At 41.4% G+C, this 25,679-nt stretch overlaps 1 long non-coding RNA gene and 1 pseudogene across 2 annotated transcripts in view; both read right to left on the reverse strand.

Moving 5' to 3' along the window:
- LOC309658639 overlaps positions 1–25,679 on the reverse strand; it is a 485,138-nt gene that overhangs the window by 124,376 nt on the left and 335,083 nt on the right. The window lies entirely within an intron of this gene.
- Positions 2,263–2,742, reverse strand: LOC309658576 (small ribosomal subunit protein uS8 pseudogene; annotated as a pseudogene). The gene has a single exon. The product of its transcript is annotated as a small ribosomal subunit protein uS8 pseudogene (transcript).

Genomic DNA, 25,679 nt, shown 5'->3' on the forward strand with positions numbered 1-25,679 from the left:
ATGAAGATTAAATCCTAGGTTACTCTACGAAATGGGTTAGTGCTGGGTACATTTAAGCATTCGATTTTGTCTTAGAATCAGAATATGCTGTAGTTCTTCCCTACAGGTCTGTCTCAATCTCTGCTCCAATTCAGTTTTGAACTCTGAGTCAAAAAGCCCAAGAAGGACCTTAATCAGATCACACACATCAGCTTAGAATAGTGATTTTAGTGATTTGGACATCTGGCCACTTGGAACTGGATAAAGGCCACCAACTCACTTGACAAAAGCTACTGAACATCTGTCAGCATGGAAATAGCTCTCCTTCTAACTGACCCTGAATCAGATTTCAGTAGCCAACCTCACAATGAAAGGGCATCTCTTCTCCTCCTATTATTCAGATAAATTGGTTCCATCCAGAAATATCCTACCAGTGTTCCACCAATGATGCTCTTTAAAATATCGTTGATGCAAGTGCAAACGGTGTTAACCCATTGTCCCTTTCACCTGTACTTCTCCCTGCTATACGACATTGACACGGGTGATATTAAAAATATTGAGCCACACATGTGGCTCAGGCACTGAAGCAGAGTCTTGGAGATTCTCTGTAGAGATCTTGGGAAGTCGGTCCCAGGGAGGTGAGCGATATGAGGGTTCGAGACACACATAGGGTTCAGGAAAACCACTGCTTAACCAATGCTGTGGAGGAATTTCAGTGCTATAACTTGCTGTATGGCAATACCTATGTGATAAGCTAAACCAGCCTTGGACATAGATACAAAATTTTAAAGATGATGGCCACTCTCCCCCCCCACCCCCCACCAAACATACCACAAATAGATGGAGAAAGATCTGAGCTAAAGTCTGGCTCAAAAAGGGAAGTATGTAGGGGAAAATTTCAGACTCTATGAAGCAGTGTTATTATTTGGTATGGGAGCAACATTTATTAAACTCTTTCTGTGTATATGTACCACATTCTGTGTTGCACTTAGAGCCAGGCAAGGGGTAGTCTTGTTCTGGAACCTGCACTTTAGAGGATCCTACAATCACACACACACACACACACACACACACACACACACACACATTTATTAAGGAACATGTGCACCTCTGTCGCTTGGGATCCAGTGTTCAGTGCTGACATAGGAAACCCTAACCTTTAAACATCTGCTTCCATGGCTAACACCTTCCAGTCCCCAGGAAACACTTTTCTACATGGCCTGCCCCCCCCCCCCGTGTCCTCAAAACAAAAGGCAACTGCATCCAAATGCTGAGATGCATGGGTTGTGCCACTGCCAGCTTCAGAGGCAGACGCTGCTTTTGAGTGCAGGGAGACTTAAGAGGCTAAAGCGCTTAGGTAAGAGAAAGGACAAATTAATTAACTTGTCAGATCCTTCCTGTCAGCATGAAGGCGATAGACTATTATACTATGAGGTATTGTTTCCCAGTAGTGCTTAGCGTCCGTTTTCTTACTTCTCTTCCAGTTGCGTTCCAATTCGTGGTTCACAAGCTCGTGTGGTATTTGCAATGGTTGCGCATGATGCCTTAGGAACATTTTGCAGTATTAACTGATCATATTACTCTTAAATATATATGTCTATATAGATTTATATAGATATATTTGTCTAGACACGCATGTGGAAGTGTGATGCTCGTTCTTTACCCTGGCAACCAGATGAACATAAAATGCTGTAACTGCAGATAGTTTTGTCCTTATAAAATACAAAGATTTTAATTATAAAGATTTAATTAAAATTTCAAAGGGTTAAATTAAAATTTTCAGCATTATTTAAATAAATGGATTTAAATGATAGTTATCAATTACAATTTTCATTCTGCCTTTTAAGTTTAATGCATAATTGTGAATATTTTAGAAATTTTTGAAAAAATATATGAAAAATATGAATGTTTACATTTAATATATATTATGAAAATATATTAGAATTTCCATCTGCCTACAATGACATTCTGCTTTTTAGTCATTTAGGTCATTACTGTCAATAGAACACAAGTAATGTTAAAATGTTGATTATAACAGCTCTTTAGAAATTTTGCTGAAATAACAGCAAGAAAAACAAATTTTGTGGGCTGAATTTTAATTTTTTATGAATTATATATATTTTTATTTCATTACTCATCCATAGCCCAACAGTGGAATAACAATAATAAAGAATAGTAATAATCAGGGTTAGTTGTTTTTGATATTTTATATTTTACCTGATTTTAATTCATATAAAAACCAAGGCTTTTTACATATTTATCCGTTTTGTCATTTTGACAGACTTTTTTTTTTTCCCCCTCTGAGGCATTTTATTTGCACGTATGTATTACATCCCTAGAAAAAGAATCCAAGGATTTTCCCTCCTGTGTGTTTTCGTCTTGCTTCTTCATGGTCCATGATGCCGAGGTTGTCAGTACAATGTCAGTACAATGAAACCAAACTGACGGGACGGGAGCAGGTTATTCTGCCATTTTTCTAGATCTTTGAGTTGCACATCAAACCTGGGGCTGATCACTCCACACTTATTTAGCCTGCCTGTGAGGTTCACAACAATTTTCCCAGCCCTGTGATCATCGATGATTTCAAATTCGCCAATGTAACCATGCTTCATCATCACAGTGAGAAACCTGACGATGACTTTGGAGCACGGCCTAATAAGAACCTGGCGTTTGCCTCTCTTTTCGGCATTGTTGATACTCTTGAGAGCATCAGCCAGGACATTCATGCGCACCATTATGGCGGCACGGAAAGATGGCGGAAAGAAAGCATTTTGACAGACTTTTGTCAAGGTAGAAAGGATCGTATTTTAGTTAATAGTTTGTTCGCTTCACTTATAACTTTTAAAATATGTAAACCTGCAGTATACGAGTCTCCATTTGCATTCTTCCCTCAGGCCTCGCAAATGCAAATGATAATCATGGCCCCAATCAGAAGGTTTTAGGAACTGTATTGAGATATTTTAATAATCCCTGAGGTGTGATGAAACTTTGAGGAGTCTGTCAACAGAGAGCACGTGGCTTCTGCTTCCCTCTTTTTACTCAGTGCTTGAGCTGGGACAAACCTTTCCGACTTTTCTGTCTCACTTCCCCCTCCTGGTGAATCAGATGCCACTTCAACTGAAGAGGAGCGAGATGGCAACCACCCAACGGGGTGGGAGCTTCAAGCAACAGTTGCAACGCGAGTCCACAAGGACAAAGTTTTGCACATTTTGTCAAAAAGAAATTATAACCTGGAGAATGAATTTGAAATACATCATAACCAAGCTGTTTGTAAGGATTATTATTCTACGTAATATCACATATGTTTTGGAAATCGTAGTAAAGACACCTGGAATCATAATATTCTTTCAGTGGCAAATGTCATATTACGTTTTTAGGGTATTACGTCAATTTAGTATTTCACATATTATTAATAATGCCTCATTACATAAAATTATTACCAAACTGGCAATTAAGTGGATGTGAAGGATCCATATGCTAAACTGCTCATAACATTTCAATTATGAATTTCACATCAGATGTCTTCTAGTGTACTTTCACAACATTGATGAACAATCTCTTTGCCAGAACCACACAAATGAACTTTGTAGCAAGCAATATTGGCATAAAGTTGTTTCGCGCATTTTCCTGTGTTTAAGGAAATTAGAAATGGAAGCAGACGAAGCAGCTAGTCCTTTCTCTTGGTGGTAGTAAAGCATTTGTTAATGCTGTAATTAGCTCTCTTGAATGTGTAAAGCCTTGGGGGTGTCATTTACGCATCTTGATTGACTAAAAAGTTGTTTTCTTGTTCTTTGATTTACATTCCCCCCCCTAAAGAAAAAAGCCAACAAACAACAGTGAGTCCATTGTTTCTAGTAGTATGTTCTGAGCTCACTTTTGTCCCTAACTGACTCTGTCTTTTGGTTGTTTATGAATCCAAGTGGTGTAGGATCCAAGTAGGGTGTTTCTGCTGGGGGGCTGTCCTTGAACACAAAACCCAACGGTGCTTTAAAGAAGGGATTGGTACGTATCACTCCAGAGTGAGGCTGTATTGACCAAAAAAATATAAGTGATTTCAGCATAGCAGCTCAGAAGGTCATTTGGATTCATTCCCTCCCTTTGTCTTCCTGCAGTAGTGGATAGTAGAGGCCTCAATCACAGCCTGATTTTAGGGCCTCTTCCAAGAATTGGGGATGGATGACTGTAGCTATTAGCATACTAGGTGGGAATTTACTCTCTGATTTCCTTCACACACCCTACTATTGTACAATTTCATAAAGCAAATATACCTCAGGTCTCTTCCATCCTCAAATTACACTGATAGTAACATAATGGGTAAGGTCAGCTGGCTCTTAGGCCACTCCTCACCTGGCATCTTACTGGTGGCTTTGATTCAAGGTCAGTACCCCTGGTGCAGCTCATTTGAAAATGATCTGATTCTAAGCTAAATAAAGGTTTTACCAGGATATCAATGTATTAATTTACAACTAGAGTTTCACTTGCCTTGAAAACTAGACTATGTGGTCTCCTGGTCAGAGCACACCTTACTCTGTTTCTAGAAACTAGGGAAGTTTAACCAATAGCCAGAAGATTGTATTCATCGAAAAACATTTACTGAGCCTCAGTAAGTTGATAAGCACTGACGATGTAAATCTCTGTTCCCAAAGGATTGAAAGGAGTCGAGTAAGAGTGGTGCTGGGTTTCCACATTGTGTGCTCAAAATGCAATGAAAATAGAAGGGGTATGCTCAAGTTTACTGATGTGAAGGTGGAAGCTGAAAATTGGTCTACATGGGAAGGGGTTGGTCAAGAAGATCTGAGTTGAGGCTATGACGAACAAATGGGTGCTTGCCTGGTGAAGACAGAAGGAATAACATATGCAGAGGCAAAGAGAGAAGAAACAACAGGCACATTCAGAGACATGCCGATAGTTCAGAATGGCCTGAGCACAGAGGGTAGAGCAGCAGGCAATGAGGCTGGGGAGGTGGCTCATGATGCCTTCAGAGAGTATTGTCTGTGCCTCACTAAGAGAAGAAAATTTATCCTTAAATCCTAGGATCTATGAAAAACTATGCTATTGGCCCCAATTCTTTACCACTCTGTGTATTCACATTCTTTGCCACGTGACTTTGCAGTTCTTACCACTAAAGGTCTAAAGTATGTTTCTCTACTCCTTGACTTTGGGTTTGGCCAAGTGTCTGGCTTTGGCCAGTATAATGAAGTGTAGGTGATGGTGTACATGATCCAAGCCTAGGTCTTGTGTATTTCCATTTCCCTACTTGCATCTCTGCCATCATCATGAGAAGGACATGCTCAGGCTGGTGAAGTAAGAGCCATGTGGACCAGGGCCAACCCAGCCCAGAAGCACAGCCTAGGTCAGCCAAACCCCACAACTGACTTCAATATTCATAGACCAAATAAATGCTTATTGTTGCATACATCTGAGATTTTTATGGTTGTTTGCTATTCAGCATTTTATGTCATTTTCTAACTGATATAGAACAATTAAAGGGCCACAAGCAGAGGTATACATGCTCCAATTTTCATTTTAGAATGTTTGTTTTGTCTGCATGTGATGGATAAGTTAAAGAGGAGCAAAAAGGAGGCTGGGAGATCAGTGAGGAACTTGTAGTAATTCAGAGAGAAATACCAAGAGCTTGAACTAGGTCCTTTGGCCATGGGCAGGGAGGTGAGGAGAATTAGGAATTTTTCTTTAAAAAAAAAAATTTGAATTATGAAATATCTCAAACATACAGAAAAATTCACAGAATAGTATAACTGACACTCATGTGACCACTACCCAGATTAACATAAGTCAAAATTTTGCCTCTTTTTAAAGAGAAACATAGCCTTATTCCTCAGTTTCTCCTCCTTTCTTCCCTCCTTAGAGACAATCACTGTCCTAAGGTTGGATACATTATTACCATGCATGATTTTTAGTTTTCTGATGCATGTATGTGTCCATTAACAATATACACTGTTTCCTATATTTAGAATTGTACCTATCAGACTATGCATCTTTCTGCAACTTTTTTTATATTATATTTGTGAGATTTATCCTTGTTGATACATGGAGAGCTGAAATGGGAGGAATTTAGAGATAATGAAAAAGTAAAAATTAACAACGTAAAATTCAAGAGAGAGGGGAAAAGAATCTCAGATAACCACCATATTTCTAGCTAGGGTGATCATGTGAATTATAGACAAGAATGAGGAATATAATAAAGGGAGCAGGTTTAAAATAAGGAGGGCTGGATGAATTGAGCTCAGTTTGAGTGTGGGGGAGGGGATGTGCTTATTGGGCCCATACTGATAGAATATGCTCTGTGGGCAATTGAATTTGAAGATTGCTCAGGAGTGTAATCTGGTCTGGAGATAGAGTCTTACCCTTTTACCATAGTGATAGCAGTTACAACTCTTTGAGTTGGTTTCTCACACAGTGCAAGTTGAGTAAGAAGAAAAGAAGACCAACAGTTGAGGGCAAACAGAGGACCAACAAACATGGCTCTCCTGACATCTTTCTAGGGAGTATTCTTTCATGCACTCCTATCAGGAAAACATTTTTGAGGGACCTCCCTGGTGGCGCAGTGGTTAAGAATCCGCCTGCCAATGCAGGGGACACAGGTTTGAGCCCTGGTCAGGGAAGATCCCACATGCTGTGGAGCAACTGAGCCCGTTTGCCACAACTACTGAGCCTGCGCTCTAGAGCCCACAAGCCACAACTACTGAACCCGCGTGCCTAGAGCGTGTGCTCTGCAACAAGAGAAGCCACTGCAATGAGAAGCTGGCGCACCACAGCGAAGAGTAGCCCCCACTTGCTGCAACTAGAGAAAGCCCGGACGCAGCAACAAAGACCCAATGCAGCCAAAAATAAATACATAAATAAATAAATTTAAAAAATAAAAAAGAAGGAAAACATTTTTGAGCTTGCATCCCCATAGTCACATTTACTTATGTGTAAATGATACACTGTCCTATGAAACTAATATATACATCATAACATATACTCCAAAATAGAAATTTTAAATGCATAAGATATGCACTAAATAGAAATTCTAAGTATTCTAATATTTCTTTCCCACTATCCAATTGATTGTCTTCTGTACCCCCTGGAGTGTCCCCCTCACTTTTTGAAGCCCCTGACTAAAATAGATCATCTAATCTCCTCTTTCATATGGGAAACTATGCTTTACATCACCATTATTCTGAAAGTGGCATTGGTTACTCCTTTTAAAAATATTTAGCACACATTAAAAAACAGTTAGAAATATTTGATAATTTACATTAAAAATTACATGTAACATGTGAGGTGGGAATTAGAAACTCATTTTTTTCCACCAATTTCTCTGCCTCCCCTGCATTCTCCTACAGTCCCTAACCCCTACTAACCACTAGTTTGTTCTTAATCTTTATAATTTTGTCATTTTGCAAATGCTATCTATATAAATGGTATCATACGGTATTTGAACTTTTGAGATCGACTTATTCACTCAGCATAATGCCTTTGAGATCCATCCACGTTGTTGCATGTATCGATAGTTGGTTCCTTTTCATGGCTGAGTAATATTCCATGGTATGAATGCACCACAGTTTGTTTAATCATTCATCTATTGTAGGGCATTTTGGTTGTTTCTCGCTTTTGGCTACTGCAAATAAACTGCTATGAACAATTGTGTGTAGGTTTTTATGTGGATAAGAGTTTTCATTTCTTTGGGACAAATGCCCAGTATGCAATTGTTGAGTCATATAGTAAGTGTATAATTTTTTTAGAAATCATCAGACTTACATTCCCACCAGCAATGTAAGAGATAACCAGGAGAAACTTAGTTTTAACTGGGTTACCCATCTAGAGGGAGCTGACTTATCTGCAGGGGAATATTGCCTCTCTCCTTGCTCTGTAACTTCTTATCAACAAATGGAGAGTTTAGGAAAAAAAAACAAAACACTGAAATGAGTATCAATGAGTTTGTGTAAAATAACATTTTTCTCTTAAATAATGATTTTTATGAGTGAATGATTTTTCTTGGCTGTACCTTCTCTATATTGCCTGTTAATAAGTCTGATCCTTTCCAATCAAGTTAATACATTTTTTTTTTCTCAAAGAAACAGTGAAACAGTCCTACCTACTTGAAGTACAGGTGGTTTGTCTTTATACTGAACACTGTTTACAGTGCTTCATGTCCCATTTGTCCTATTCTTAGTGCTAATTAAATCCCTGAGTCCAATCTCTTGACACCAGTATATTGGTGATGAAAATGAGGGTACTATTTTCTATTTCTTCTTCCAAAAATTTAACACTTAGCATCTTCAAAAATAAATATAATAGGAGGCATTATTTTTATTTCTTTCTATCGAATTTATTTTTAAACAATTAACTGAAATAATGGAAATTAAACTTGACACTCCTCAAGAAACGAAAACTTTAAGTGACAAGGACTCACTGCAGTTAAAACAAGGGCCCACAGACCCTCATTCTCCTTAAATGTGACTTAGAGTGGAAAGTTTCAGTGCTTTTCTTTCTTCCCAGAAGTGAGATTCATGCTGATTCTTCTTAGCTCTAATTTCCACAAAAGGTCAGGGCTTACTTCTCCATCACCTTTGGTGGGCTTGACTCATAAGCCTGAGTCACAAATGACTCTGCTGAGCTAGAGCCACAAAGACCTGTACCTCCAGCTGGAGAAGAACCTCAGAGCCCAGGCCACCATCAGGGCCAAGAACCTAAGGGCTCACCTACAGGAAGAGATGGGTGTGGACAGAGTTACTAGACTAGAGACCCATTACCATCAGGGAATTGCTGAAGCTCAGGGTTGAAGGATTAGGGTTGTGCTGAGGAGCCCTCACAACCTCTCTTCCCTTTCCCCTGATGTGTGGTCAGAGATCGCTGGTCCAGTGGTAGAGCCTACAGAGTGTCCAGAAGCTGACATGTTTTGAGCCTGTATGGTTAGGGTAGATTAGGCTGTAGTAATGAACAGACCCACACATAGAATTGCTCAGCACAATGGAAGCTTATTTCTTGCTCACCTAACAGCGTGGTAGGGTTGGAAAAGTATTGTTGGAAAAGGCAAGGGGAGATGTGGCTCTATGCTGTCGTCATTCTGGGACCCAGGCTGAGGGTGACACTGCCATCTTTAAAACTTGGCTTCCAGGAGAATACGGGGCAGGGGAGTCGAGGGGGTGCATTTCCATCTCAGTCAGCCAGAAAAGGGGAACAAGCATGGAGGAGCATGTCCAGGAGGATTGTATGGGCCAAAGCAAGAGGCGGTGCACACCATTTGTGCTCATGTTCTGCTGGAGAGAACCGAGTCATATGTCATCTTCCTCCCCTCAACTATAAGGAAAGCTGGGACACGGGGTCTGCTAGGATGTTCACAGAAAGGGGGAAGGCTTTTGGTGGCCAGCCAGCCACCACAGAGCCCTTTCTACGCAGCCGGTGTCTGGACTGGCTTCTGGTAAAGTGGGAAGGGGCCTGGGGGCCCAGGCACAGTGACTCTGCAGCAGAGGCGCGGACATGTTTGCAGAGAGTAGACTGAGTTTCCTTCCCACAAAGAGCAAGAGAGCTAAGCAGTGGTCCCATTAGGCTGATTCTGTCTGTGGACACAACAGCTGCTCTCTGGAGGGAAATTTCCTATCCCTGGGAAGCGAGTCAACTTTTCCTCCAGAATGGAATATCAGTTGGCAAAAATGAGTTCCAGGGGGGTTGTGGAGTGTTTGTTCACTCTGTGTGACCACAAGAGTAGGTGATGGGAAGTCAGTGCCGTTGAACAAAGGAGAATGAGACAGTCGTGTCTGTCTGCAAAGGAGCCCCAGCATCTAACTCTCCAAAAGTGCGGGATGTCCTTGAAGAAAGTTCTGCTGACAGATTGCAGATGCTGAGGGGGATGGAGGTGGGGGGAGGACTCTGGCTGCTACAACGTCAGGACAGGAGCCCTTGCATAGGTGCCCTCCTTTATTACAGACCCACCCCTGTACGGGTAAAGAGCTGATGCGGAACCAGCATGTGCAAATTCTCTTCCCCTCTGCCCTTGGCCCAAGGGCAACCACACAAGATGGGATTAATTGGGATTATGGGGGCTTTGGCTGCTTGGCTGCTACTCAAGGATGAATGCTTAATTTATGTCTCAGTGATCTTGACTCCTGCCTGATTAAACTGGTTCACTCGGGCCATTGTTTGCCAAGGACTTTCCTTTCAAAAGAGTGGTTACAGGTGGTGCCTTTGTGTGACAGACTTTTAGCTTTGCTATAGTACGTGGCTTCAATGGATTGCTGCAATACCACCTTTCTCTCAGAAATCACTAAAAGCACAGATAAATTCAATGGGTTCTCCTCTCTCAGGGCTTTTCTTGTGACAGCAAAATATCAACAGGTGTGAGTGTTCAAGAATATATAGAATAGATGTGGAATTATTACTGGGCAAGAGAAAAAAGCATTTGTTTGGAAAATCTCCACTGAGCAGAGATGTTAAGATTCAGAACGTCTCACCTCCTCTTAGCAACTCACTCCTGCAAATCAAAAGGTGCCCCTTGGAGGCCCCAGGCCTGATGGTGCCTGGTGCCCCGGCTTCCCTGTGCTGTTTCTGCTAGCGAACGGGCTCCTGTGTTACATGAGCAGTTCAGTCTCTGAGGTTTGTTCCAGCCTGAGCCAAGCTCTGTTGTTATTTGAAGGGATGGGAATGTTGGGCCACTTCCATTCTACTAGGATTTAAATGAAGACTGTCCACAAACCTGAACTGGTTTGATGGTTTTAGCCCATTTGACTGGTGAAGTTGGTTTACAAACATATAAAGCAATTTTTAGACTGACTTCATGTTTTCTTTCTTGGCCCTTGAAGGCAGTCAAAAAAGCCCAATTGGTTTGGGCAAATCTGCCCTATGGCATACTTGAGGCTTTTCCAGAGGCCACATAAACATCTTCAGAAGCAAATACGCTCTTAGACTGAATAACTAAGTAAATTTTCTGTCCAAAAGGGATGTTACGAGAAACTGTAGTCTATGACTTTTGTACCTAGTTGAAAATAAAGGTTGTGGTTTTAGTATACTAAGCTAACATGACAGAGACCTATGCATTAACCATGTGATATTTAATTATTTAATTAATTTAATTCTAGAAACTTGTTTCTCAGTATCATACATCGAATACAAATTACTACAGAGCTTAGGAACATCCTCTTTCTGTATTTGTATGGTATTATTTGGACTATACTTGGAAAAATGTCAAAATATATCAGTATCATTTCTCCTAGCTTCATATAAAGAAAGCTGCTAAAAAGCAATTAAGGTGAGAAATCTATCATATTATATTTTCAAAGAGTCCAGTGATAAGTGTTTGGGTTCAAACTCTGCTTTCTATGATGATTCCATAAGTTTAAAGACTTTTATGGAAAATGCAATTATGAGCATATTATGATGTTAATTAAAAATTACTTTAAATTTTATAACATATTATCTCCCCAAAATACTCTGATGATAAAATTTAGGATTTAATCAACTGGGGAGTGGGTGATAGTAAAATTGATAAACTCAGTCTGAATATGAGAAAGAAACAGAGATCCTAGGGAAATAGATAAATGAGAGCATATGAATCCAGAAAGAAAATTAGTCTACTCCATCAGGTTACTTAAAAGTTAGAGGGAGGGCAAAGATGTTGCTAGGATTCAGAATTTGCAGAAGTGAGGGATGCCATTGTCCTGAAGTGTGATGAAGCCCTTCAGAGAAGATGCACCAAGGTAAGAAAAGGTTGCTCTGAGCCTTGTATGAAAATGCCCAGGACCTTCAGGTGGGAAGTGTCCTCATCACTTGCCTCCCTCAGGGGATAGTCAGGGTACCCCCTCCCTTGCTGAGTAGACCTTTCCAAAAGTTGGACAGTTTGAAGATCTGTCTTACTGCTGTGTATGGAGACACAGTCTTACCATAGGATGTTAGAGCTGGCAGAGACCCACAGAATTTTCCAGTTTAACCCCATCTTTTACAAACAAGGAAATTGAGGCCCAGAGAGGGAAATAAGCTTACTTGGAGTCTCACAGCAAATTATTCCCATTGCCCTTACTTACTTGGTTTACTGGGAACCACTCACCCTGTAGACACCCTTTCCAAATATGGAAAGTAAAAGTATGCAGCTTTCTTGCTACCACACAGATATTTTTAGAATAATCATCCTAATATTATATATTACTACTTCTGCCTTTAAGCATCTTCTCTTGATTAAAGTACTCCTCTAACCCTGAATTCTTTGACAGTCAGAACCAAACACCCTTGATTATTGAAATGGCTTGAAATGGTTCTCTGGTTATGTCCTGAAAGCCTTCCTGGTTTTCCCATCTACTGACCAGCTGCCTATGGGCAGTGACCAGGTTCTTGTCTTTCTTCGACTCTCTCACCCAGTAGGAAGCAATATTAATAAATAAATATGGCATGGATGGTTCTAGGTACCTCAACACATAACCTTTTGCTGTGCAAGAAGTCCCTGCACCTCCAGTTATTGAAAGTCAGGGAATGTAGCAGAAGACCTTGTAAAGTATTTTTTAAGAGGGTTTGATAGCTATCAGAAGCCCCTTCTACAAAATTTGGTTTTGAGCTCACTGTAATCCTTTGAATTTGCCTTAGAGTGTCAGTAAAAAGAGGCATATTCTTAGAAGATAATAAAAGTTGTGTTCGGGGGCTTCCCTGGTGGCGCAGTGGTTGAGAATCTGCCTGCCAATGCAGGGGACATGGGTTCGAGCCCTGGTCTGGGAAGATCCCACATGCCGCGGAGCAACTGGGCACGTGAGCCACAATTAGTGAGCCTGTGCGTCTGGAGCCTGTGCTCCGCAACAAGAGAGGCCGCGATAGTGAGAGGCCCGCGCACTGCGATGAAGAGTGGCCCCCGCTTGCCACAACTAGAGAAAGCCCTCGCACAGAAACGAAGACCCAACACAGCCATAAATAAATAAAAATAAATAAATTTAAAAAAAAAAAGTTGTGTTCTGATTAATGGATATTCATTCCAATATACGTCACATATAAGTACATTTTGAAGTAAGAAATAAATAGATTTTCTCAGGGGAGGTGTTTTTGTTTATTTTCAGTTTGGTTTTGTTTTATGAAATTGTACTGTATCAAAAATTCAGGCTTTGCATTCAGGCCTGGCCCTGGGTTAAAGATGTGAAGTTGGCCAAGCTAAATTATAGTCCCTTCAGGGCTTCACACGCCAGCAAAGCACCCCTCAGCGGTACACCCAACCTCTTGCTCCCCAGGCTGTCCTCTCACATCAACATCTAAACACTTGGTAAATAAAATAATGAAGGTGCCCATCTCTGGCGTAAACTCCTGTGGGCGGAGCAGCGACCAAGGTACTGGGTCATGTAAAACTATGTGAAGGTCCTCAAGAACCACGTTAAGGATGTGTGAGGAGAGGGTGTGTGCATTGTTTCTAGAAGAGGGCCCTACTGGAAACAGACATCAGGCGGGAAGAATTGGAGAATCTCTCTACAAGTCTGACCTCATACCCATTCTAAATATCGACCTCATTGGTCATTTCAATCTTCTCATGTGTCACCAGTAATTTCTCCATGATGGAGGCAGTGTTGGGTATTAGTCAAGATGAGCCTAGGTTCTGGAGGTAAATTCACTCGTGGTCAGCTTGCTTATCCTCTCTGGGCTTCAGTTTCCTCGTCTCACCATTAGGGGGTATGAATATTGCTACCTCATAGTGTTATCATGAGGATAAAACTAATATATCAAAGCATTTAGGACAATGCCTGGCATAGTAAGCCCTCAACTAATATTAGGAGAATAAACATCATTATTTTGCCATTCAGGAAGTGTTGTGTGAATGGTTGGATATGTTGATTCCAGTCATTGGAAGCAAAGCAGCCTAAATTATAAGATTTGATTTCCCTTATGTTAGCACTTAGACATAATTTTGCAAGCTGAAAATAGCATGGACCTTGAACATTAACCTAATAAACCAAGAAATAAAAACACTTGTCAAAATGGCAGGAACAGCATAAATCATAGATACTGTCTTTGTGGAATTTAAAAAAATTGGTTACAACACAATTGCTTCTTTTCATCACACATTTATGTAACAATGTTGATTTCATATTCGCAAAATGTATAACAATCTCCAACAGGAACTGTGGCTTCTAAGTTTATGTCTTAACATGGAGAAAAAGCAATTCTTTTTTTTTTTTTTTTTTTGGCCAAGCTCTGACAAGACATTTAAGACATTTGGCCCTCGGCAAGTAGAGAAGGTTCTGGCTGGTGATAAAACTCAAAAGCCTAATGAGTTGATGGAGACAGAGGTTAAGTCTTCACATTGTGAGGTTCTATTGACTCTTCCTCAGCCTTGCCCTTTATCCTCGTTTATATTTTAGTTTGTAAGAAGCCGTCCAAAGGCAGACTATTCATTAGTGGTTCCACAGTGGATGATAATGGTCAGTTGTTATTTCTTCTGTGCCGCCATTGTCTAGCTTACATTATGCGGTGTGACAAGGGCTTTATAGAGCACATGAAAGACAGGGTTTCAGCACAAGAAAAGCTTACATTGTAAAGAGAGAGCATTTTGAAATGGCCTTATGAGAGGGCAGAAGCACTGTGCCAGGTGTAGCTGGACAACAAGGAAGAAAGCCGCCCTAAGAGCCAGCGCAGGCCCATCGGGGAGGGAGGCCGCAGGGAGGTGAAAGGAGAGCAGGGGGCACGCTCTTCCAAAGTGGCTCCTGTCAACAGTTTAAAAGATATTATGCTGAATAATGGGTTTCAAGACTATGATGTGTATTAGGAGAGAGAGTGTGGAGGTGGCCGTTAAATTTCCAGAGATGGAAGTCAAGGGGCGGCTCCTGCTTTTTAAATTCTAGTTTCAGCCTCCCCCAGCCAACAGCCTCAGATGTTGCCTCCAAGCCCGTCACCACCCAGAAGTTAGAAAACAGTCGTACTTTGGACCTCTTTCTGGTCTAGTTGTAAGCACAGGAAAAGCGGAGAACGATGTGGAAGATAATAAGTGTGTTAACCAGTGATACTTGATGGTGGTTTCTTTTTCTCTTTTTTAATGTACTTTTAAAAACAATAATCTGAGGGTGCCAATCAGAAGAGTGACAGAAGGTTTAGGTTAGAGGCTGAAGAATCATGGCTAGCTGGCTGCTTTGTAAAGTAAGCAGGTGCTTCAGTGAACTGTAATATTTACTCCCAGAAATTAGGCACTTCTTTGTCCTAATGTCTTGTATTTCAAGAAAGGCTTTGTTGCTAAGAGGAGGCAGCAGCAGTAAGTGGCATGAAGTCAGCCTGTGGCATTCCCTACCTCTGGGGGTCAAAGATCTTAACATAGTAGATGAATTTCAAAGGGGGCCAGATAATTCTGTGGCAAATAGTAACGTTTGCTGTCATGCGTGTTAAAAGACTGGTAATCAAATCTCATGCCTCAGAGAGTGAATGAATCGTGCCAGGGGCCAGCCTTTTTTTCTTCTGCTCCCCCTTTGCCTACAGGAAACACGACCGATTTGGTGGGAAGGCAAAATGCTTTCATCTTGTGATAATTCATTGAAATCATACAACCTTCTGTGGCTCAAGACCTAGGTGGGGAGCTGGGAGGTACAAAGAGAGGAAAGTCCGGTTTCTCAGCTCTGGGATAGTGGCTGCCACCCTAGAAGTTTCTCTGGACTGACAAGACTTTGAGATCTGCAAGGAAAGCCAAGACTTGACAACTAGCCTCCTGAGGCTGGGCAAGTGTTGGGCTTCAGCTGGAGAAGACATCCCTCTGAGGCATCAGAGCCCCCAGATCATCTGGAGTTCAGCTTCCCAGCTTCCCGACCACCTGGGCACAGGGGAGGACTGGCCATCTCCATTTTCTGTTTTCTTCCTCTCTTCCCCCTCTGCCCTTCTCTTTTTCATCTTTCTCTTTCCTCCACTTCTAGGCAGTGGGAAAGAGCCTCTGTTTCTTTCTACTGCCCGGTGAATGGCCCTTAGAAGCTCTGCAGGACCCTAGTGCCAAGAGGCTCTGGAGAAATCCCCTCTCTCAGTGCCTCAGGCAGGAGACAGAACCTGGGGCTGGTTAGAGAGTGTGGTGCCTGGTGGCCTTGGACATGGGCGCTCTCCTCACTCCAGCACCTTCCCTCCTGCCTTCCCTGCTGGGTCCTCCCCCTCAGCATACAGACGTGCTCTCACATTTCTCAACACAAAACGAAAGCAATAAGCTACCTCTCCTGTCCCATGTGCTCCTCAAGCTGTTCTCTCTCCGTTCTCCTTCAGAGCCAAGCTTCTCAGACATGTTCACAGAGCGCTGTGTCCTCTCCTCAGGTCCCATTCTCAGCTCTGTGGTCCCTTCCCGCTTGGTCCTCCACCCTCCATTCTTGTCAGCATCACAGATAACTTCCGTGTGGTCCCAGTTGGTGATGCCTTTCAGGTTTCATCCCACCTCACCTCTCAAGGTGGAACAGACCACTCCCTCCTTCCCAAGCACTGAATTTTTCTTTGTTTCTGTGATACTTTATTCTTCTGGTTTTCTCCCCAGTTTGTTCCCTAGTCCAGAGGTCTGGGCTTGGCCCTCGGTCTCCTCTCAGTATTTTCTATGTTCTCTCCCTAGATGATGTCACCAGCCCACTGCTTTAATACCGCCTGGGTGGCAAGGATTCCCAAATATGTATTTAAGCTCCAAATTCTTATATCCAATGACTTCTTCTTGGATGTCTCAGAGGCCTCTCAAATGCAACATGGCCAGACCAGACTCTTCCTATCCCCATTGCCTCTCTGCCCCCTCTCCAAATCTTAGGAAATCAATTCAGACACCCAGAAACGCGAGAGTCATCTCTCTCTCTCACTCTGCATATCAAATTCATCACCACATCCCATCAATTCTATTCCTAAATTATTTCACAACTTCATTCATGTCTCTTCTTTTCACTGCCACCACCAAATCCAAGCCACCCTCACCCTTCACCTGGACCATGGCAACACCTCTCAGCTGGTCTCCTCACTTCTTTGTTTGCCCCTTCCTACTTCAACGTGAGTCATGCCCAACACAGGTCATTAGCATCGTGCTATGCTGTAATGATACCTCCCCTTCCTGCCTCACAGAAAAGGGAGAGAAATCACCTTTTATGAAGCATCTTATCCATGTTAGGTCCTGTATTAGACATGTTACCATACTGATCTCATTACGCCATTTCAACAATCCTGAGAAGCTGGCATTGCTCTTATTTCACAAATGAGACAGGGGCTCCAAGAGGTGAAGTAACGTGACCAAGTTTGCAGCTACTAACAAACAGCTACGATCAGAATTCTAGCCTGACAGCAAAGTTTATGCTCTTACCTGTCCCAGGAAAATGTGAGGCTTTATAACTGGAAAGTGCTATATAAGTGTCAGGTATCATTACTGTTTTATGAAAATGCAAGTCAACCACAAATGAACAACTGAGTTTTGTTCATTCACTCACAAATATTGCTGACTGTCTTTGTCCTTTGTGCACTGTGCCAGAGGCTCTGGGTGTCATCAAGGAACATCTTAGAGAAAAAGTAAAACTAGAGATGATCTTTTCACCCTTTCTCAAAGACTTTCGTCATTGGTTTCCTTTGACTAATACGTTTTTTCATAAACGCATGCGGTAATTATATTTTTTTAATATGTAGTTTATATACCGACTTTCTTTTAAGGAACACATCTATGATACAAAATGGGTAACACCTGTATTTGGGACACATTTATGAGTCAGCGGTGAGCTGCTGTCACAAGCAGTTAAAACTAAAATGCCTTTGTCAAAGTGAGTTAACAAAGTATATTTTGTGACACAGAATCCTTGACACATTCATCAGGCTTGTGTGGATTCTCTCAAAACTCTTAAGAACTGGCTGACTCTAGCAGGCTTCCCTGTTGTGTGCACAAATGAGTCCATTTCCACAGCGTCCTGCACGATCTTCCCTGAGCCACGTGCTCGAGTTGGAGCTGACCCCACTGACCTGCTCTGAAGTGCGTGGGCTCTGAGATCTAGCAGAGGTAATGGATTTGTTCTGGTACAGAATCAGAGGGGTGACTGTCTATCCCAGAACCTCACTTTCAGTGGGGGAGGTAGAGCTGGCGGGGCTAAGAGGCTTATCAAGTGGCAGAGCCAGTCCTAGGGTGAAGGTCCGGGCTCCTGATGAATAAGAGTACTGTTGTAGACATGCCTGGAGCTCACTGAAATTTCTGGTTCTCTTCTTCCAGGCACATGGGAGGATTAGCCTGAAGTCAGGTGTGGCCATGTAACTTGCTTTGGCCAAAGAAATGTGAATGGATTTCTGTCACTTCAGGGTAATAGCATTCATTCATTTATTTATTTATTTATTTATTTATTTATTTATTTATTTATTTATTTAGCTAAGTCCAATCTTTATTCAGTTTTCCTCAGTTTTTTTCATTTCCTTTTTCTGTTGCAGGATCACATCCAGGATACTACGTTATCTAGTTGTCATGCTTCTTTAGGCTCCTCTTGACTGTGACAGTTTCTCAGAATTTTCTTGTTTTTGATGACTTTAATAGTGTGGGGGAGTACGGGTCAGATATTTTGTAGACTGACCTTCAACTGGATTTGTCTGATGTTTTCCTCATGATCTGACTTGGAGTATGGATTTTTGGGGGAGGAAGACCACAGAGGTGAAGCGCTGTTCTCGTCACATCTTATCAAGAGTATATATATCGACATGACTTGTTACTGTTGATGGTGACCTGATGACCTGGCTAAGGTAGTATTTGACAGGCTTCTGTACTGTGAAGTTACTCCCCCCACTCCTTTCCATACTGTTCTCTTTGGAAGGAAGTCACTATGGGCGATCTACAACTTAAGGATGGAGGAGTTATGCCCCACCTCCTTGAAGGCAGAGAGTATCTACACATGTTATTTGGAATTCTTCTATATGGGAGATTTATCTATTATCCCTCATTTATCTAATTATTCAATTATTTATTCATATTGGTATGTACTCATGAATATTCATTTTATACTTTGGGTTATAATACAATAATATCTTATTTTCTTTTTCAAATTGTTACAACTTTAGCCATTAGGAGCTCTTTCTTTTTTCTTTTTTTTTTTTAAATTTATTTATTTATTTTAAAAATTTATTTATTTTTGGCTGTGTTGGGTCTTCGTTTCTGTGCGAGGGCTTTCTCTAGTTGCGACGAGCGGGGGCCACTCTTCATCGCGGTGCGCAGGCCTCTCACTGTCGCGGCCTCTCTTGTTGCGGAGCACAGGCTCCAGACGCGCAGGCTCAGCAATTGTGGCTCACGGGCCCAGTTGCCCCGCGGCATGTGGGCTCTTCCCAGACCAGGGCTTGAACCCATGTCCCCTGCATTGGCAAGCAGATTCTCAACCACTGCGCCACCAGGGAAGCCCTAGGAGCTCTTTCAATTGGCTCCTGTGTTCCTTTGTGTTCTCTACCACACCACCTCCCCCCATCATTGTGGAGTTTTGAGTACTTCCTTACTTTCTGGCATTATAAGATGCTCCTGGACCATCCTGTATATTTCCTGCCCCGGTTCTAGAATCAACCATTTCTCCAAGGTGACCTAGTCCTTTTATTGGAGAATGGTATTAGAAACCAAGATCTGGGTGCTAGGTGTGCTCATTGCTACTGGGATGTCATTGCTTCTACATCCTCTCAGCTGACATAGCAAGGAAATAGATGTGTATACTAACCCATGTATGTACGTATATCTATAAATATTTCCATATGTAACCATCTGTATCGATATTAAGTTAAGCATGATTTCCCACTTATGTCTTCAATTCTAATTCATTACCACATGGATCATTCTAGCCTTCTCTTATTTGTCTGTAAACATCTACTCCAACAATAAGAAACCTGGTTCCCACCATCTGCCATTCATTTACTTATTCAATTCCAATGTACATGTGTTGTCAACCACCCACTTTTTTTTTTTTAATCTATCTTCTTTTGTTTTTAAACTTGTTCAATATACTTTCTTTTTTTAAAAAATTTATTTATTTTATTTATTTTTGGCTGTGTTGGGTCTTAGTTTCTGTGCAAGGGCTTTCTCTAGTTGTGGCAAGCGGGGGCCACTCTTCATCGCGGTGCACGGGCCTCTCACTGTCATGGCCTCTCTTTGTTGCGGAGCACAGGCTCCAGACGCGCAGGCTCAGTAGTTGTGGCTCATTGGCCTAGTTGCTCCGTGGCATGTGGGATCTTCCCAGACCAGGGCTCGAACCCGTGTCCCCTGCATTGGCAGGCAGATTCTCAACCACTGCACCACCAGGGAAGCCCAACCACCCACTTTTTAAAGTAGGAATTTAATTATTCCCAAATTACTTATTTCACATATCCAAGATTCCACAAAGGACTTTATGACACTCTGTCCTTACAGTCCCTGACCTGTTGCCAACCTTCAGTTTGCCAAACTAAAATGCCAATTCTCACATCGATATCCTCTCCAGGATTTGGGTTGATGTTTTTTTTCTGGTCTCTCTTCAGCTGAAATGTTCTTCTGTAGGTCTACTGACAGGAATGCATCATCCCAGATATTCCCTGAGTAACAAACTCTTATTCTACCAAATCTATGCCTAAATGGTTGACCAGGTGGTGTAAAAGGTAGGGCTTGTCTCTGCTGGGAGAGAGGAGTGCGTCCTCTACATTCTTCCTCACCATGGACAGAGTTCTCAGAAGCCACTTTGGCTGTAGTGAGAGATAGAAGTATCCCTTAATGGTGTGTTCCCATATCACCACACACCACACCACCCAAGGAAACACCGCTATAAGTAGCACTTGGTCTCCTTACTAGTCCACCACAGCCGAGTTAACCCAGACATGATGGAGACTTGGTGGGAAGAGGAAAAAGTAGAAAAACAGATAAAGCAAGAAGAGGAGAGGAAAAAGGACAATGGAGAAAGGGCAGTGATGATATTAATAACATATATAATTAATGATTTTAATAATTACTTACATTTGCAAAAAACTTGCATGTGCATGGTTTCATTTATTTCATTAAGTATAATGACTCAAAAAAGTATATATTTAGTTTTAACCTGTATCTTATAGGTTAAATTGGCTTTTGTGTGTTCTAGATTTAGGGATAGGTACATGATCCAAGCTGGGCCAATGAGAGTTGGCCCTGGGACTATTGCTAGAACTATTGGAAAAGAAGCATGTTCTCTTTCCATTGGGCTTATACAGTAAGTGTGAATGGATGGTCAATATATCTAGTTATTTGTTTGCTTATTTATTTGTTTATATGCATAGAAGAAGATCTGAAGACAGTATCCCAAAATGTTAACATCAATTAATTTTGGTGATAGGGTAATTGGTGATATTTATGATTTTTACACATGTATGTATTATTTATATTTTCTATAAAGTCATGTATTACATTTATATTAACATAGATTTTTCCTGTTATAAATTATTGTTTTTAATTATTTTATAATATACTTATGTTACAAAATATAAGTACATAGTAATATGTTTATAATATATTGTTATCTAAATAATAGATTAGTGTAATTTTTACACTAATGCAAGACAGAAGTCCTTTGCCCCCTAAGGTCCATTTATTCTTTCCCTTGGTTACTGACTCAAACCCAGTTCCCTATGCCTGGTAGGACATGCATCCTTTTTTTTTTTTTTTAACATCTTTATTGGAGTATAATTGCTTTACAATGGTGTGTTAGTTTCTGCTTTACAACAAAGTGAATCAGTTATACATATACCTATGTCCCCATATCTCTTCCCTCTTGCATCTCCCTCCCTCCCACCCTCCCTATCCCACCCCTCTAGGTGGTCACAAAACACCGAGCTTATCTCCCTGTGCTATGCGGCTGCTTCCCACTAGCTATCTATTTTATGCTTGGTAGTGTATATATGTCCATGCCACTCTCTCACTTTGTCCCAGCTTACCCTTCCCCCTCCCCATATCCTCAAGTCCATTCTCTAGTAGGTCTGCATCTTTATTCCCATCTTGCCCCTAGGTTCTTCATGACCATTTTTTTTTTTTTTTAGATTCCATATATATGTGTTAGTGTACGGTATTTGTTTTTCTCTTTCTGATTTACTTCACTCTGTATGACAGTCTCTAGGTCCATCCACCTCACTACAAACAACTCAGTTTCGTTCCTTTTTATGGCTGAGTAATATTCCATTGTATATATGTGCCACATCTTCTTTATCCATTCATCTGTCGATGGACACTTAGGTTGCTTCCATGTCCTGGCTACTGTAAATAGAGCTGCAATGAACACTTTGGTACATGACTCTTTTTGAATTATGGTTTTCTCAGGGTATTTGCCCAGTAGTGGGATTGCTGGGTCGTATGGTAGTTCTATTTTTAGTTTTTTAAGGAACCTCCATACTGTTCTCCATAGTGGCTGTATCAACTTACATTCCCACCAACAGTGCAGGAGGGTTCCCTTTTCTCCACACCCTCTCCAGCATTTACTGTTTGTAGATTTTTTGATGATAGCCATTCTGACTGGTGTGAGGTGATACCTCATTGTAGTTTTAATTTGCATTTCTCTAATGATTAATGATGCTGAGCATTCTTTCATGTGTCTGTTGGCCATCTGTATATCTTCTTTGGAGAAATGTATATTTAGGTCTTCTGCCCATTTTTGGATTGGGTTGTTTGTTTGTTTGTTATTGAGCTGCATGAGCTGCTTGTAAATTTTGGAAATTAATCCTTTGTCAGTTGCTTCATTTGCAAATATTTTCTCCCATTCTGAGGGTTATCCTTTTGTCTTTTTATGGTTTCCTTTGCTGTGCAAAAGCTTTTAAGTTTCATTAGGTCCCATTTGTTTATTTTTGTTTTTATTTCCATTTCTCTAGGAGGTGGGTCAAAAAGGATCTTGCTGTGCTTTATGTCATAGGGTGTTCTGCCTATGTTTTCCTCTAAGAGTTTAATGGTGTCCGGTCTTACATAGGGTAATAGCATTAAGAGCTGAGTTGTAATTGTCCATGCTCTCTTCCCTTGCTGTAGTGACTCCTGAAACTTTGCATTGAGACGTTGGCTTAATAAGATGGTAAAGCCTCTGTCAGCCTACATCCCTGGGTGACTATGGGATGCAGAGCCTCCCAGCCAATCTGCTTCAGATGTGTAGTATGAGCAAGACTGTTTCATAGCATATCTAACCCATCCTTACCATCACAGGTACACACCAGGCAGGATGGACCAAGGTGCAGGATAGTGTTTGTGACCATAGCAAAGAGTGCATCTCTCATTTAAGGATAAACCAGGACCTCTTTTCTATTCCGTAAGGGCAGTGGCAGAGTGGACTTGGCGTCAGAGAGATCCAGGTTCCCATCACAACTCTCTCAGGTCTGGCGGTATAATCCGGATCCAACACTGAATCCTCCTGAGCGTCCGTTCCTTTATCTGGAAAGTAGGGATGGCATTTTCAGCCTGGTAGGATTAATGTGAGCATCAGCTGTCTGAGGCAGATCATAGGAGCTTGAAAATGTTTGTTGGAAAAAAAATGTTTGTTGGTTGATTCCACATGTAGAGTCCTCTCCACTGACAAAAAGAAACAAACACAAAGAAAAACCCTAAAACTCCTGTCCAGCCTTTTCTCAACCCTTCCGACTTCTTTGAAGGAATTATGTCGTACAGAATCTCATGGGGCCTGAGAGCCTGTACATTTAGGGTTCTTTAAAACCCAGGACATCTTAATAGATGCACGAAGGTTTTAGAGCAGCCTTTCTCCATGTTCTCCTTTCCCTCTGCACTCACGCAACTGTTATAATAAAAATAAGATGATGAAATTGAGGATGGGAGGGCAATGACTGAGTGGAACTAGTACATTAAAATATTTTTTTTCTGGTTAGAACAGAAGTGTCTGGAAGATTATCTTTGTGAACCGGGCTTTTAAAGTGTGCTTCATTTGAAGTCTCAGGAGCAAGGTTGGGGTTAGACTTCTTCTGTTCAGAACATGGTTATTAATGAATTGAACTATAAAACTGAATTCTCTAGAAAGAATTCCCTGATCCAGAGAGGGGTCTGTGGCCAGCTCTTTGTTTATGGTGACCCCCTGAAATATAGTCATTATTTACGGGAAATATTCCCATCGGGTTTAGGATGTGTTTAGGAGCCTATTAACCTCATTTAAAAGGCAGAATTAAGTTTTCCTGTGGTGTCTGAGTACTAATTCATGCCAAGCTTTAGAATGGGTATTTTCTTTCTTTCCATTAGGTTCTTATCTATATAGGTTCATTTCTTACTGACTATATAGTTATATAATTAAAGCTAATTGGGGCCATTTAAACATTTCAATTAATTTAATGGCTTTGAAGTAGAATTTTTAAGGTCAAAAGAAATTTGAACACCTGGAATCTAGTTGAAGTCTTGATGGAATGTGTATATATAAAATTCACTATGCTCTACAAAAAAAAAAAAGAAAAGGCAAGGTTTGTGGGAGATCAGGACCCTGAGAGTGGCATTTATAGGTTCCATTTCAATTTTAAGCAGAGGAAAATTTCACAAATTCCAATTATAACCTAATTCTATAGTTAGATGGATTTATGGGGAAAATTGTTTGTGAAAAAAATCACAGTGTTTTTTAAGGAAAACAGCTCCCCAAATCGTTGTCTGGCTCACTTCCACTTAAACCTTCCTCACCTTCTCAACCTCTGTCTTTCCTCTAAGTCTGTATGCTAAATATCAGATAGCATTAGGGAAGGTTTCAAGAAAAACACCATTTCCAGAACCTCTGGATTCAAGATGGAAGTTCCTGCATTGTCGATTTGAGCGTTTGGTTCCTAAGGCTCTTTGTTTCCTGCTTAGGTTAAGATTTGACAGAATTACATGGTCATGATTTCAAGAACACCTTGAGAAGACCGAAGTCTTTGTCTGATAAACTCTTGGAGCCTTCATCTGGGCCTCCAATATTAGACACTTTATCAGTTACACAAGAGAGAAAAATTTTAATTCATACCAGGAACCATTTCAGTGATCTCCTAATTGGAAGAGCCAGCGGCTTTTACACATGTTAAAACATTTCAAGGTAGAGGAGGCAGAAATCTGACTATAAAAAATCTTGAGCCTTTTTAACCCACTTTGGAGCTGATTCTTGGTAGCAGCTTCCTGTCACATTCCCATCACACTACACAGCAACACCACTGAACAGAACCTCTTTGCTGCTCTGTGTTGCCAGAGAGAAGGGCGCACACCAGCAATGCAGAGGTCCCAACCAGGCAAGATGTGGGAGTACTGAAAGACTAGGGCAAAGGGGCTTGTGGATGCAGCAGAAGGTAGTGAGCTGGTCCTGCTCCCAGGCAGAGCATAAAACATGGATCAGAGGCGTGATGGCATCTGAGAGCAACTCCAAGGGAAGCTGCTGGCAAATCTGTGCAGCGCGGCTGTCATAACATCAGGATTGGTATTAAAATGCAATTCTTGTAAACAAGGGACAATGTTTTCTTTTTTATAAATTTATTTGTTTTTAAACTTTTATTTATTTTGGCTGCATTGGGTCTTTGTTGCTGCGCACGGGCTTTCTCTAGTTGCAGCGAGCGGGGGCTACTCTTCCTTGCGATGCACCAGCTTCTCATTGCGGTGACTTCTCTTGTTGCGGAACACAGGCTCTAGGCACGTGGGCTCCAGTAGTTGTGGCACGTGGGCTCAGTAGTTGTGGCTCATGGGCTCTAGAATGCAGACTCAATAGTTGTGGCGCACGGGCTTAGTTGTTCCGCGGCATGTGGGATCTTCCCGGACCAGGGCTCGAATCCGTGTCCCCTGCATTGGCAGGCAGATTCTTAACCACTGCGCCACCAGGGAAGCCCCA

This window comes from Balaenoptera physalus, assembly GCF_965194825.1.
Source record: "Balaenoptera physalus genome assembly, chromosome: 3".
In the NCBI taxonomy this organism is placed as follows: domain Eukaryota; kingdom Metazoa; phylum Chordata; class Mammalia; order Artiodactyla; family Balaenopteridae; genus Balaenoptera; species Balaenoptera physalus.